Here is a 16752-nt window from a genome sequence, read left to right on the forward strand (position 1 = left end):
TGAAACTAAGAGACTTGAAATGTAGGACATATAATAGACATAGGCTTACATACTGTAATAATATTAGACCTTTAAGTTAAAGTTAAATAAAAATACAAATGTATTTAAACTTTTATTTGAGACAATCATGTTGGAGCAGCTCAATTGCATTTAATTGTGGAAATAGTTAGTGCTAAACAAATTTATTGGATGGAAATCCTGTCCTCAAATAAATTGAGTGTAGCTTAAAAAATAGTTTAATATTGATAGGACTCTGATGGTGGCATTTTATAAGGCCTATATAGAATCCATTTCCATTTCATTAACCTTTTCGTCAATTTGTTAGTTTGCTTCTTTAAAAGTAAAACAGAGGAACTCACTGTCTAAGGTTTTAAATACCTGCAGTAAAGTATTAGTGGTAAAAGTGCCAGGGTTATCCTATCTGTATGAAATCCAGTTGTTAAAGAAAGCCCATTAGATTATATCTCCCATCCTCTTTTTGATTTATTTCAAATCCTTTCCTCAGGATCTTGGTATGGGGTCCCTTTGGCAAGGACAAACCGATTTAAATTTTCATTTGTTCCTCGTGCGATTGATTTGCTGAATTTTAATGGCAAGAGATAGTTGCTGTTTTCAGTACTATTAATGTTGTTTGTGTTTGTCTTAAGTCTTTGGTGTGATATTTGTGTTGTAAATCTATTACACTGCAGAAAAGAAATTGCCCCAAAAGGAGACAATAATGTTTACAGTAACAGTTTTAAAAAGCATTTTGATTTGACAGTTTTTACAGTGAAGAAGGAAATTAAATGCTGTGGAAGTCATTACCTGTACGCTCCCAACATTTTTCAATATATCTTTATTATTTGTGTGTGTTCAACAGAAAAAAAGAAACTCAAATAGGTTTGGACAAATAGAATGAGAGTAATTAAGGGCAATGTAAATTTTTAAGTGTTCTATCCATTTTTAAAAACACATGAAGGTGCTGAAACTGTAAAAAAGTTACATTATAGGAGCACTTTACATCTTTACATTGCTGCTAGTAATGGATGGAGCCTGGTGTGTGTCAGATTTAGATTTCCATGAGCAAATATGACTTTTCCTCTTCTGCCTCTGTACCTTCTACTCTATGTCACAGTCATGGGCATGGTGTGTAGCTGAATTCAGAGATCCAAGCGTGTTACTTATGCATGAGTAAGAGTCAGGCAGACAGTTAATTTTCCTCCTCTCTCTCATTTCCAGCCTCTTGCTTCTCTTTTGCCCTTGCCTTGCTGCCCTGTTTGGCATGCTGTGATGGCCAGGGTCTCTTCACTTACACAACCAACCTTTATCTGATTGCTTCCAGCCAGGTGTTTCATTTTCAGCGCATTTGGGGAGAAGAAAAACACATCAAACAGGAAATAGGTGTAACCATAGTTGGGTGTGAATTGATTACAAAAACAACTAAAGTTAAACGATTTATGTACTGTTGTGGGTAATTGTTTTTTTTTCAAGTGTAATAGGTTTCTTATATTAGATTGTGTCCTATTTATTTGTGGACTTATTTTTTGTATTTATTTAAAAAGATTGAATATCTTATTTTATGTTTTACATATCAGCAATAAAGTGTAAATCTGCATAAATTGTTTATATATTCAAAATTCTGTTGAGCTTATACAGAACAAGGATCATTTGATTACATCATAACTCTATTTAAAGGCATAGTTCATCCAAAAAGTGAAAATGTACTCTCTGTCATCTCTCTCTCAAGTAATTTCAAACCCTAAAAGGTTTCATTCCTCTGTAAATAAAGTAAAATATTTTGAAGAAGACTTTTATAGTGGGAAAACAAATTCTTGATGGCTAAATGTTTTTAACATTTTTCAAATTATCTTCTGTTGTGTCCAAAGCCATAATGGTTTGAAACAACTGAAGGGTTAGTAAATGAATAAAACTTGTCAGTTTTGATTGAACTATCCATTAAGGATCACAGTGAAGCCCCCAAATACAAATTCCTTCAAATAGCAAAATTGTACCCATTTGTCAAGAGAAGCTTTTAATCATTTAAAATTAAATGCAATTTATAGAGATCACTTATTATTTTAAATATTTTAGTAAGTACAGTTCAAAATAAGGATAATTCAGTTTTGTCCAATTCTAATAAACTGTAAATCAATGGCTGCTTCTGAACCGTGAGGTATAAATCCAAATTTAACCCTTATGTGCAGTTGGGGATTATACACTCTGCATGGGCAATTTTACTACCTTTTTGTTATGTTCAAGATAAAAACATCTACTAAATTAAACTGCTGTTAAAATACATCAGATTACATTTTTTTTCTTCATTTTTTTATTACAAGTTTGACCTCTTCCCAACAGGAGAAACCACCAACAATCAAAAATGAATTATTATACTGTATGGTGTCATGGCTTTGCAATCAATAAATGTGCTTATAATGGAAGTCAATGGAAGTCAACTGATTTAGTTTTTCTTTGCCATGATGACAGTAAATAATATTTGACTAGATATTTTTCAAGACACTTCTATACAGCTTAAAGTGACCTTTAAAGGCTTAACTATGTTAATTAGGTTAACTAGCAGGTTAGGGTACTTAGGCAATTTATTGTATAATGATGTTTTTTTTCTGTAGACTATTGATAGATATAGATAGATATAGATGACGCATTTATTCATTGCATTCATTGCTAACATGACAAAAAGTAGTATATTTGAACAGTGCACAAGGGTTAACAAAATGTACTCTTATGACTAGTCGTCCAGGGTCATGTTTAAATAAATAACATGCATAATATGTTCTCAAATAAGCTTAATATACCCTTATATAATTGCATAATTTTAGTTTATTATGTATTTATGCTTTTCTAAAATATTAGTGGTAGTACAAAAATCATAAATAAAAAAGTGGTATTTAAATACAGTGTGAAAATTGGCTGTCAATATTTAACATTAGCATTTCCACTTCCATCTACATTATTTTAACTGAAGTTTTTCTATAAATGTGCAATTCATTAGCTACTATAAGCACTGTTAACCCTCTTGTTGTCCTAGAATTCTGTTAACGCCATTTAGGTCAACACCCCGCTTTCACTAAACCTCTAAAATAAAGCAGCTAAATTTATGTCAATCCTCAAATCTATTTTGAATGAAGTAACAACCTCATCTTCATTACAAACTTTGTGAATGTTTAGATCTTCCCTCATTAGAGTGGAGTAATTCATCAATGTTTAATAGGTAGGCAACACTTGTTTTTGATGCAAGTATATTTTCTAATGCGAAAAGTACCTGCATAAGTCTAAATAGTTTTTATTAATATTTTAAATTTGTATTGTTAAAGGTAAAGCTGCAAATTCCTATTGTGTGTATGTTTAGGTGTGTGTGTGTGTTGGAGTGTGCATGTGTGAGTTTGTAGTGTAAAAATGGTTTTATAGCTGGTGTGTCAAACTGCACCCTACAGCCTTTATGAAAGTAAAAAATGACTCGCTTCTTTTAATGTTGGGGTAATTTTAAAAAAGTCAATGTGATTATGATTACAATACAACAATATGGTAACTGACCAAGTACAGCTGATATACTGTAACTAGTAGCTTTGCACAATCAGATTACAAACGTTTACACTTATTTTTACATTAAAAATGAAGTGGATTGGTACACAAGAAGCGTAAATCTCCTTCCATGGGTCGATCTGTTCTCCAGGCATGGCCTATAACTCTTCCCCCATGTCTGCTGTAATTAACACAAGGGATTGGGACAAGCTTGCTAATTAACAGCCTGGAACAGCTCCTCTGGGTTGGAGACACTCAGAGCAGCGCTTTTTAGTCACCAAACCACATCCCAACACAAAATCTAGCAGTTCTTGAGTTAGTCGAGCTACTATAACAGCAGCTGCGTCCTAAGACCGGTTCGCGCTCGCAAACTTGAACGAACATCGTGTGCTCAGGTGATTGTCAATTTATCCTAGGGCATTTTCTACCAAGGTTATGCAGTGGAAAAATGCAGTCATTCATTACTCATGCATTATACAGTTGTGTGTCCTTCACCTTGAGTAGCTAGTGTCTAATAGCTTATTCTTTTTGCGCCGTTTTATCTCATAAGTCTTGAGTTTTCCTTGTATTTTTGCTGAAGAGTCCATTTTTTTTTCAGATTTCCTGGTCTAAATCTATTGGGGGCAATGGTAAAAGATGCATGAACTTGTTTGTTCTGTTCCGTCACTTCTTCTTTGTTGGCTGTGTGAATTCGGAGTTTTGCCTCGTCTGGTTTTCTGCATGGAAAACCGTTCCGATGGGTTGCTGGGTTTTTATAGAGCATGGATCTCTTGGCGGATTTGTGTGCCAGTTTGGAGTGGAGCAGCAGTGTTAATAAAGAATGACAGACCCTTTTATGAGTCTGCTTTCAGTCTGCACTTCTTCTGGGTATAGACTCACTTGGGTCTAGACGCATCTTTAAGGCTTTTTGGAGCAGGGTGGCAAAAGGATACAACCATAGCCAAAGGGTGCAGATTTATTTTTAAAGGTGTGTGTATATAAAACTCATTTCTTTTTCTTTGCCATGATGATAGCACAAAATATTTTCTAGCTATTTCGCAAGATAATATTCAGCTTAAAGAGCAATTTAAAGACCTAATTAGGTAAGTTCGATTAATTAGACAAGTCATTAGACAACAGTTGTTTGTTCTGTAGCCAACTGAAGAAAATAATACCTTAAGGGTGCTAATAATATTGACCTTAAAATAGGCATGTGACGATAACCATTTTCAAGGTTTACTGTGGTTTGGAAAAGTCAAGGTTTTAAAACCACAAAAAAATCTGCTATACCATTCCTAAGGTACAGTTGAAGTCAGAATTATTAGTCCCCTTTTTATTTTTTTTTTAATTTTTTAAATATTTCCCAAATTAAATAACAGTATTTCCAGGAGAAAAGAACCCTTCACATCAAAAACCTCTGGTCAGCACATGATTCAGCAAACAGTTAAGAAACATATTGCTTTTAAACCAACATCCTGCTATGTGCATCCTATGTGCTATGCACCTGACCAGTGCAGTGGCTTACTTTATACCCAAAGAAAAGAAAGATATCCAAAAATATCTTCTACAAGAAATGTGTTTTGTAAACTAATTAAGATAGCAGGCCAATGATTTATTTTAAATATTTAGCCTGACTTGTTTACTGTTCCAAAATATGTTAGCTGTTTCTTAAAATATAATATCTTGTGTTCAAAATAAGAAAAAAGGTTGTTGTTGTTGTTGTTGTTGTTGTCGTTGTTGTTGCTGTTGAAGTTGAACAAATCGGAGAACAGTGACCACAATACTGTTATGCTGTGATATTTTTATCCAAGGTTTTCACACCATCAGAATCTTATACAGTCATACCTTAAAATATGTTTTGAAAAACTAAAAAGCTGCTTTTATTTCTGGCAAGCTCAAAGAAATAACACTTTCTCTAAAAGAAAAAAATATTATAGAAATTACTGTGACTTTTCTATATTTATTTTTTGCTTCGTTAAACATAACTTGAGAAATATTTAAAAAAAATACTAAAACAAACTTACAGGAGGGTTATATTTGATTAAAATTCACAAGATTTGATTAAAATAAACAAACATCCAAATCAGATAATAACAAAAAATGTAATAAATGCATAAGTAAATGAATAATTATAGTGCTATAAGTAAATTTAAATATAAAATATAGCTTAAACTTAACTTAAATAAAATATACCATATTATAATAATATAAAGATATAAATAATATTTTACATTAAGTGATTATAATAGTTTAGCAAGGTGACGCAGTGTCGCAGTAAGTAGAGCTGTCGCCTCACAGCAAGAAGGTTGCTGGTTTGAGCCTCGGCTGGGTCAGTTGGCGTTTTTGTGTGGAGTTTGCATGTTCTCCCTGCATTCGCGTGGGTTTTCTCCGGGTGCTCCGGTTTCCCCCACAAGTCCAAAGACATGTGGTACAGGTGAATTGGGCAAGCTAAAATTGTCTGTAGTGTATGAGTGTGAATAAGTCTGTGTGGATGTTTCCCAGAGATGGGTTGCGGCTGGAAGGGCACCCGCTGTGTAAAAACGTGCTGGATAAGTTGGCGGTTCATACCGCTGTGGTGACTCCTGATTAATAAAGGGACTAAGCCGAAAAGAAAATGAGTGAATGAATGAAAGTTTAGCTGAAGTCACGCTAAATAATAAATGTTTTGCCTTGATGACAAATGCTTCTTGACTTGATAAGCAAATGTGTTCTCTGATCTCTGTAGATCAATTATGAAGGTGAAGGAAATATAATTTATGTTTCGCTTTGGCAGTTCAGAATTTATTTCATTCTATCGGAAGCCTACTTGTTCTGACCTGGAGATTGGGCCAGAACTCTACCTTTATGTTTGCTAAGAAGCATAAACTTCTCCGTTTAAGTTTAAACCTCTCCCTTTATGTTTATATTTGCTAAGAAACATAAACCATGGCATTTATAGGAGCCTTTTTAAATGTGGCTCATCCCGTCAGAACTTAAAGACGGATTTGTAATTAACAGCTTTGTAAATGCATAAAAGACAGAAAATTTGTGGTTTTCCATCCTAACAGATGGAACAGACACTGGGCCAAATATTTTATGAATATTCTCTATATTACAGATTAATGCACTAAACATTTTTGAATGCACAAACTCTGATTTCATTAACAATAATTCTGAAATGTTAGATTAAACTTTAAACTATTAGTTGCACGTCATTATTTGCATTTATCACTTGCTTGTAAGCCAGCTGGCTAGTTGAGAATCTCTGACTTGGCAAACTAGTTGTAGGTTTTTCTTTAGTTTATGGAAGTTTGTGTGCTGAGAAAGCTTTTTAGGAAACAGATAGTGGCAGAAAATCACTCCTGTCAGATATGTGTGTAAGTGGCGTATATCAGAGCATTTCTCTGCTCATTCGGGGCTGGTTTGAAGACTGATTGTTTTCAGAATGGAGCCCGTAAAGCGGTGTAGGCTGAGGACTGTGTAGGCTATGCAGGCTTTGAAAAACTGTGATAAGAGGAGGCTGATTGTGGAAATGGCCAGCAATTACTTCAAGTGCTTTACTCTTGATGGTGTGAGACCAGCCGTGCTTTGCAATCACGCCTATCCGCGATGCTTTGCTCTACTTCTCTGCTTCCAGAGCAGAAAATTCGTCTTCTAGATAGATAATAAAATAAATCAATTTGGATAATAAAACCTGGAAATTACTTTTTTGAGTCCTGATTTCTCCAAGTAGTGCAAGGCCCATAAAAATCATTAAAGACAGAGTCAAGCAATCCATGAGTGTCTGAGTGGGTTTTCCCCCATTTTTTGATGGTCAAATGTAAATATTTTTGGACTAAATGTAACTTTGAAAATAAATATCAATCAGTCATCCACCCGAAAATAGTTACTCTAATTAAATTATCCCAGGAAAAGTAAAGTAAGAAATAACTGATCATTTTTATGTCATTTAATTACAGTAACTTATCGTATATTTGGCAGCATGGTTGTTTAGTGGTTGGCACTGTTGCCTCACAGCAAGAAGGTTGCTGGTTCAAGCCGCAGCTGGGTCAGTTGGCGTTTCTGTCTGGAGTTTGCATGTTCTCCCTGTGTTTGCGTGGCTTTCCTCCGGGTGCTTCCGTTTCCCCCACAGTCCAAAGACATGCGCTATAGATGAATTGAATAAACCAAATTGGCCGTAGGATGACTGTGTGTGAATGAGTGTGTAGGTGTTTTCAAATACTGGGTTGCAGCAAGAAGGGCATCTGCTGCATGAAATAGAGACCAAACCAAAACAAAATGAATGAATAAATGTCATATATTTGTCAAAAAATACTGTTAATAAACTTAACATTTGTGTATCAATTAATTCAGATGAGCAGACTAATTGTAGTTTGTTATACAAATTTAACAGAATAACTCTAATTTTTATGAAATAAAGTCACATTTATCAAGATTATTGCACATGCTTAAAAACATTTAAGAAATGTATTCCTTAAATGTATGATGAATTTAGAGAAGCAGAGTAGTTTTATTTTGTAATTATATTATTATTTATTATTTTAGTATATTATTAGTTTACTAGAAGTGGAAAAATTATGCTTAACTGACTGAGAGATTAGTTCATGACAATAAAGTATATGGTATTTTTGAAATATGGTGTTATTCCTTTCAACTGTTTGATGTTTTGATATTGTTTAACTTTTTTCCTTTCGCAGAGTAATTCTGTTTAACTAAAGAATGTTATATTTGTTATTAAAATGGCTAATGTTTTACATTTTTTAAATTAAAACTACAATGCCATGCTTGACTCCGGTCTAATTAATTCGGTCCGGTCTATTTCAATTACTTTTCAGACATACTGTAGTCTCTAACAAGTGACTACATGCGCTGCTGAAGATTAAAGATACAGATGAGAGATTTGCACTGACTGTGAGCTATATGTTGTGTGTTGTTTTTGAAGCCAAATAAAGACTAAATGTATGCTATGTGTAGTTTTTCTGTAACTGGTAACATATTGGAGACTGTAAGGGTCTGTATTTGTTCATATATGTTGCATTTATATATTAACTTTATATAATTGCAGACATTACAGAAGGCTATTTCATTGATCTGGAGTTATAATCAAATCATGTTCATAGAAAGGTTAGTAATGAACATTTATACACAAGTATTTATGTGTATAAAGCATCTGTACTATTGGTACCCTTTAGGCAGTGGAATACCTAAAAAAAAAGTGACCCGTACCGTACCACTCAGTGGAAATGGGCCATAATACAAATGCGTAACATTTGTTTAACTGTTTAAAATGTCCAATTTTCTACTGTGTTTTCTTTTTCATCCAGGACTTCTTAGTTAAATGGATTATGCAATAATTCTTCAGCGTAGGAAGTAATAGAACTATTTCTTAATTCCAGAACCGGCAGGTATAAGAGCAGGTTCAGTAAGTGTAATCGTATTAAAGTCCTGTTCAAGTTTTACGATGTGCATTTAATTATGAAGCAATTTGCGAGTGATTAGTTGGAGCGTTGGAGTCTCCATAGCTGCCAGTTTTTATTAAGCCGTAGTTATTCACATTGCACTGGGAAATTCACTGCACTTTATTCAATTATTTTGCAGTATTACTAAGAGAGGTGAAGGGAGATGTCTAATTTAGTCTGATCATGCTCTGCACACCATCCCTAGTATTTGACTTTTTTTTTTTTTTTTTTACTCCTGAGAAGAACAGGTGCTCAATAATCCCTTTTTTGCTGTATTCATATTTGCTTTAACAACACATTTCATCCTTCAAGCTGTTTATAGACAAGCTCAATGTCAGGAGATCAGCTCTGCCTCACATGTCTGCTTGGCATAATTCTATTTTGACCCACACATCAGCATTTTCAATTAGTTGGACTGTAGGATTGCCGCCCAGCTAAACTCATTGTCTGTTAATCCACGAGCGTTCCTCTCTAACCCTGCTAAATCACTGGCTCTCCATCCGGCACGGATTTACTCCTCGGGTCTCATGGGGTGGGAGCGAGCGGCACCACTAATCTACTGCTTTCCCAGAGTTCAGATCATTAGCTGGATTGGAGTTCTGCTCAATGGCTTGCCTGGAGCTGGGGTGGATTACGACAGGACCAGGTGTTGTCCCATCTGATGAAGTCAGTGGTAAGGGAGGTATTTGGGGTTGGGGTTAGTGGACTTTGTTGTGAGGGGGTTAATGAGCTGATGGATGGGATGGATTTGTGCTCTTAAAGGGATAGTTACAAAACTAACTAACTATTCTAGCATCATTTACTCACCCTCCTGTTGCTTCAAACTTGAAGATACCAAACCGCAAATCACCCCAGTTACTTATCCTTGTGTGACTTTCTTCTTCTTTTATTTCTGAGGAATAAAGAAAGTCAGATAGTTTGTAATGGCCTAAGAGTGAGTTAAGGATCACTAAATTGTCTTTTTGTGGGAAATTTATATAGGAACGTATACAACAAAAACAAAAGATGAGCACATTTAGCCTAGCATATAACACTGTATTGAATTTGTTTTGCTGTTAAATGATAATCAGGCATTCATTTGTCAGTGTACAGTTACACAACACTAATATTGTCTTGTGATCTAATCAAAACTTTAACACTTAATTTTGATTGTATTAGTATTAGTAGTTCATTTGAGTATTAGTAGACTGTCTGCTTAATATCTGTTGATACTGCTCCTTCAACAGACATTTAACTCACAATAAAAAAACTTTGCTCAGTTTCTTATTGTAAATGTCAACTTACACTAACCCTAACCTCAATTCAAACCCCAACCTGACTGTCTACTTATTATCTAATGAGAATTAGTTGGCATGTAGATGAAATGTAATTTAAATTCATCAAACTGACCATCAAAATCAGGTTTGTCGAACTGGCTGTCATGTTACTAGATCTATGTTAGCGTGCACACTGTTGCCTTATCTCAAAGCTAATATCTCCTTTCTCATAACTATTTGCATATTGCTTTATCATGTTCGGGATATGTTAAATCATATTTTTAAATTTACAGGCTGCTGTTTTGCTTAAACATCAATTGGACTGAATGTTGGGATTGTTAAAAACAGTGAAATGTCACAAAAGCCAAACACTTCCTTCTGAATGTTTTGCTGTGGAGATGTACACACGATACACAACATTTACATAAGGGTTTTATTGTGCAAACAGTCTGATGGCTACTGTTAGCATTCTAATTAAAGCAAATGTATCACTTTCTGACAAGTTTGGAGCCAGAACTTTTCCCATACTATCTCTCCTAATATCTTTTCTAGTGCCTATCTTCTAAACATTGTGAAATACTGCTATTTAAATTATGTATTTTGATATATATTTTAAAATGTAATTTATTTGTTTAATCATAAAAACTGAATTATCAGCAGCCATTATTCATTATCCATTATTAGACTTTCAGGATTCAGTATTGTGTGTGTGTGTGTGTGTGTGTGTGTGTGTGTGTGTGTGTGTGTGTGTGTGTGTGTGTGTGTGTGTGTGTGTGTGTGTGTGTGTGTGTGTGTGTTAGTGCTGTCAATCGATTTAAAAAAATTAACTAACTAATGACACTTTTTTTTGTTGAAAATTAATCGCGATTAATCGCATTTAAAAGACTGAAACTTGTAATTTTGGCTATTCAATTGTAAAATTAATGTAAATGCAAGACAAACCTATTTCAATTCAAAATATAATTGTTTATTAGAATTTTTGTTTAACTTGTAACACAGATTTCTTCATGTAAACAACAAACCCACAATAAACCAGCAAGATCCTGGCTTGACAGCCATATTTATTGCAGAAATAAAAACACAGGCGTGTTAATGCTATTTGAATTTCAAAACAATCAATACCAATAAAGAAAAACATTATTTCCAAGTTGGATTCTAAGTGGACTGCAAAAAAATGCCAAAATACAGGCATTGCAGATATGGAAAATAATAATAATAATAAAGTATTGAATACAAACAGTTGCACTCATTGTAAAGTTTCATTGCTGTAAGTTGAGAACATTATAAAGTAGAAACAATTTTCATACATTCATCCAGTTGCAAAGACTACAGACATCCAAAGTCTTCCGGAAGTTGCGGGAGTATCCCGCAAGTGTACAGAGACTCCCGGATGACCGCAAATTAATGAAATCGTGCTTCTCCCGCCCGGTCCTTACGTTGCACACCCCTTTCCACCGCTTCCCTCCTAGCTCTTCGGGAATGTCGCGCGCAACTCACCCCCACCGCTCTTCAGGTATGTCGCGCGCGCAACTCACCCTTGCCACTCTTCAGGTATGTCACGCGCAAATCACACCCACCAAGGTGAATATTAAAACTAAATAAATCTGGACCTCACTGCTCAAACTAACTACTATGCATATTCTTGCAATTATCCGTTTTTGTAAATGAAATCTTTCCCAACCATCGATTTTGTAAATTTGCTTGCTTGCCTTCCTCTTAGTCTGGAGTATTTGGATTGGCATTAAGCAGATGACAGTAGTAAACAGTGCTGTGTGAAAGAGTTTAGCCTCAGGCGGCACTGGAAAAGGTTCATTGAGGGCTCAGTAGTAGAGCTGATGTCATTCTGGATTTTAGCTGCCAAATCACTGATGAGCTTAAAAATGTTCCTTAAAGGGCAAGGACTCGACTGTTATTAAAACCAGTCAGTTCTGGTATGAATAGACCAAGGGTTATTCCCTCAGTCTGAACCCATACTGACGCCATTTTACTCCCTATTATATTTTCCTTTGTCACTCTTCATTTTCTCTTCTTACCTCTTTCTAAGTCCATCCAGCCTCAAATTATTATGTCTTTCTTTCTAGTGCTTCCCTTCCATTCTCCTCCCATTTTCCTTGATTAAGTGGAGATGGGAGCACATCTAAATTTAACCACACTTCATCTCCCAGATCCCCATTGCTGTGTCTTTTACTCTCTTATCCCTATCAGACTGCTGCTGGGAAATTGCTTATAATGTTGGTCAAATTTTCTATTATAAAGGAAAGATGTGTGCATTTTACGTAATACAGATTGTATCTTATAGTAATTCCAGTAGCCTTTCTGCATTTGTTTCATTGCACTCCTCCCTCCATCTCATTAACTCCCACTCTTACTATGTGTCTCCCTGTACTATGCAGCTGTTTTTTCTAACACTGACTTACATTCCACTCCATCCAGTCATCTTGATTCTTTGGTGGAAAACATCAAAATGCTTAAAAAACAAAGCAAAATGAATTGGACTTAGGGGGATTAAGTCTGATAGATGCCCTTTTAGACTAGAATGATACATTAAAAGCTTTGCAGACTTGTTGTCATGGTTTCCTGGAGAACTCTGATGGGTAAGTGGCCTGGTTGGTTGGACAGATGAACAACCTGCTTTTTTTTTGCCTCTTTTCCTGTTGCCCTTGGGAATCTAACCACTAAAACTGCTTTTTAGACTTGCGTGGTCACGCCTGCTAGCCTGCGCTGTGCTTCCTGGCTCACCCTGATTGCTTGAGCTCTGCTATCACCCAGCCTGCTGAAACACCTGCTGACCTGGATTCGCAGCGGCAGGCTGTCGGCTCGTCAGGCAGGTTCTGATCCAGAAGCATGGCAGCTTCGAGGAACAGAGTCAGCCGGCTGCATAAAAACAGACAAACTAAGACAAATGAAGATGTCAGAGTGCTTGGCGGCCACACACTGACCTGAACTCATCCACTGCTCCTCTGGTCTGAATGTCAAATGGGTTTTACTCAGCCCAAGAACTCTAGAATTGTGGTGTTTTGTTAAACTCGGGTTGTGTTGTTTCCTCTGAGTCAGAAAGGATGTCAGTGTGAAACAGCATTTTAGAAAACAAAACATTCATTCATTCATTCATTCATTTTCTTGTCGGCTTAGTCCCTTTGTTAATCTGGGATCACCACAGCGGAATGAACCGCCAACTTATCCAGCACGTTTTTTACACAGCGGATGCGGATGCAGATGCCAGCCGCAATCCATCTCTGGGAAACATCCACACACCCACACACACACACACGCACACACACACTCATACACTACGGACAATTTAGCCTACCCAATTCACCTGTACTACATATCTTTGGACTGTGGGAGAAACCGGAGCACCCGGAGGAAACCCACGCGAACGCAGGGAGAACATGCAAACTGCGCACAGAAATGCCAACTGAACCGAGGTTCGAACCAGCGACCTAGCGACCTTCTTACTGTGAGGCAACAGCACTACGCCACTGCGTCGCCCCAGAAAACAAACAAATCAAACAAAAAAATTAGAAGTGAATAATCTTTAACGAAATACTATTTTTCCCTTAAAGTAATGGACTCAAATTCAATTCCTGGAGGGCCACAGCTCTGCATAGTCTAATGCACGAACACCTTCAACTCACGTCTGCTTTATAGTCTATAGAATCTTCAACGCCTTGGCTGTGTACTCAGTAGGTACTGCATTTGAATTTGAACGTACTACTTGGCCGTTAGAAAAGTACATTCTATACAGTACTGTATGAATGGAACTCTGAAGTTTTTGGAACAAAACATGTGCTGAGCTGCAGCCCTTCAGAGATTGTTCTTGATACCTATGCTTTAAAGGAACTCATTTTTTAGGGGAAATTTGACACTTTACCTAAATTTAAACAGTTGAGTTTTTGAAATCCAACTCAGTTGATCACCTGGGGCCTCATGTATCAACGCTGCGTACGCACAAAAACTTTGCGTACGCCAGGTTTCACGCTCAGAATTGCTCACGTTTGGATTTACTAACGATAAACTGAACGTGGGAATGTGCGCAGCTCCACGCCAGCTTTATGGCTGGCGTATGCACATTTTTTGTGCGTGTCTATTTTATTTCCATTGGCGACTCCTAGAGGCAGTTGTGTTAAATTCCTCTCTACAAAGTGTCTGAGCCTTGCAATGGCAGCTGTATGAGACGGGTTCATCTAGCAGGTATAAGGTTTCCATACCATACAGTTGACCAGCTAAACATTAAAGCACAATTTGCAGCGGTCGCCTGTTTTCTCAATGTAATCTGAGCTATCTACTGCACGCACATTGCTATAAAGACACTATCTGAAGATGAATTTGCATGCATGAATCAGAAACATTTCCATTCAATAAATGTGCAAATAAAATATGATGCGAAAACTTATTAATGATTTCTACTTGTCTTTCTCGTGATAAATAGTTGGCAAAATCTGATATGTAGCGGGAGAAAAAAGAAGAAAGAGTTCATCAGACGCTGGATTCGAACCGAGTTCATGCTCGAACGTGTCAAAACATGTTGACGTGTCTTACGAGCTGCGCCACTGAGACTATGAAGAGTACTGCAACATTTTACAGCTATAAACCACACTATTTCTTTTTTAATTCACTCAGTGCGATGTTCAAACCCAACTGTGTTAACCACATCAGCTAAACTCTCCCTCTCTATTTTTTTCTTTTGTTGTTAATTCCGGAGAACAAACTTGCCAATATCTCTGGTCTACCTCCGAAAGCAGCACCTCCAATTCACATTCTGTTCAAAGTTTCTCTTTTTGCTTGCTCTTGCCATTGCTTTTTCGTTGGGTTTTGCCATTAGCATAGTCATTAGCATATTCATACGGGGGAGGAGGCTGGGAGGGGTTTTGTGCTCGTGCATGTTGCGCTCAGTTTCACGTTCATTCGGATGTACAAAAGAATATGCGTGAGATTCGGCGTACGCAGTGTTTCATACATCTGAATTTTTTTCTGCGTACGCACATTTACAGCTTTGTGCGTACGCAATGTTTTAGTATGATTTCCATGCAAGTCTTCGTACATGAGGCCCCAGGTCTAGTGGGAGCACTTTTAGCTTGGCTTAGATTATTGAAGGAGATTAAACCATTAGCCTAATTCTCAAAAATGACCCAAGAGTTTCGATAATTTATTATTTTGTTTTATTATATTATGCATTATCTATAATATAGTCGCCAGCTAGGTAACTAACTAGGTAACAGCATTGCATAATATCATGGTGCCTGCTGCAGCCATGGTATGGCAGCAAAGTTCCTTTATTATTACGCCAGAATGAGAGTATAGATCCTAGTCTAGTTTGACCTACCTGAAGTAAATAGCAATGTTTCAATTTAGTACACAATGTAGCTACTGAAGAATCAAGCTTTAAATAGGAAAATTATAGAAACTTATTTGGCTAATGGTCAAATCATTCAAATCAAAATGTACTCATTTCTGAATGGATTTAAAAAAGGTCAAACTCAGCTGTTTAACTCCAGGGTATTAGTAAAATGAGCATATTTCCCCAAAAAGTTGTGTTTTTTAAAGTTTAATTTATTCCTTAAACTTTTTTGCATATTTTATTGGCTGCCAGGTGAAAATTACATTTCTGATTAATTTGCCAAAAAATCATTATGACATCCACAAATAATCTGAAGACACTGCAATGGGGACATTTATGTCTTAATTGTATTAACATCTTGGATATTTATTATGCCTGAAGTTTATTAGCTTCTCCATGCATACTCTGTATGACTCTGCTATGAGAGCCAGTCTGATTAGTGCCAAATGGCTTGGGGTGGAAATCCCAGATTACACATTCTAACTACTGCAATGACATAATGTGCTTCCATTAGCAGGCTTTGTTGTGGATTCAGTTTTAGGTATTAGGACATATATAGGTCACTGCTGCAAGCACACAATTTTAAACCAACAACACTCTCAGCTCCAGCAAACATAAACCTTTTATCTCTGTTTCTTTATGTGGGTCAAGCAAGGTGAAAGTTTTGTCATTATTTAGCTTACAGCATGAAAATTTGTTTTATTGTCATTTTTATTTTGTGTTACCAGGTACATTTTTTTAGGTGTTTTTTTTCATATAAAAGCAGAGATGTTCGGTCTAAATGGCTTGGGTTTTTAAAAGAATAGTTCATCCAAAAATGAATATTTGCTCACTATTTACTCTACCTCGAGTGGTTCCAAACCATTATGAGTTTCTTTATTCTTTTGAACACTAAATAAGATGTTTTGAAGAAAGCTGAAAATCTGTAGAGAAAGAATGAAAGTGAACAGTGAACAGTTCTGAAACAAGTAAAAGGTAAATGAAGACAAAAATTTCAATTTTGGGTTACTATAGTATAGCCGCATAAAGAGATAATTGCATTAAATATTTTAATTATAAGTATAGAATTAAAGATAGCAGGAAGAATCTGTGATATTTTAGCAGCTCTGAAAATACAGCATCACAGTCTAATGCTAATGGTCAGTGATGTAATGTAAGGGTGGTTGGTTTATTCTGAATAGGCATGAGGAGGGGCACCACAGTTCATTTCACTTGCATG

The 16752-nt window shown here is 36.1% G+C and overlaps 1 protein-coding gene across 1 annotated transcript in view; it reads left to right on the forward strand.

Moving 5' to 3' along the window:
- plcl1 (phospholipase C like 1) overlaps positions 1–16752 on the forward strand; it is a 100388-nt gene that overhangs the window by 57256 nt on the left and 26380 nt on the right. The window lies entirely within an intron of this gene.

Source organism: Danio rerio, chromosome 9, assembly GCF_049306965.1.
Source record: "Danio rerio strain Tuebingen ecotype United States chromosome 9, GRCz12tu, whole genome shotgun sequence".
Taxonomy (NCBI): domain Eukaryota; kingdom Metazoa; phylum Chordata; class Actinopteri; order Cypriniformes; family Danionidae; genus Danio; species Danio rerio.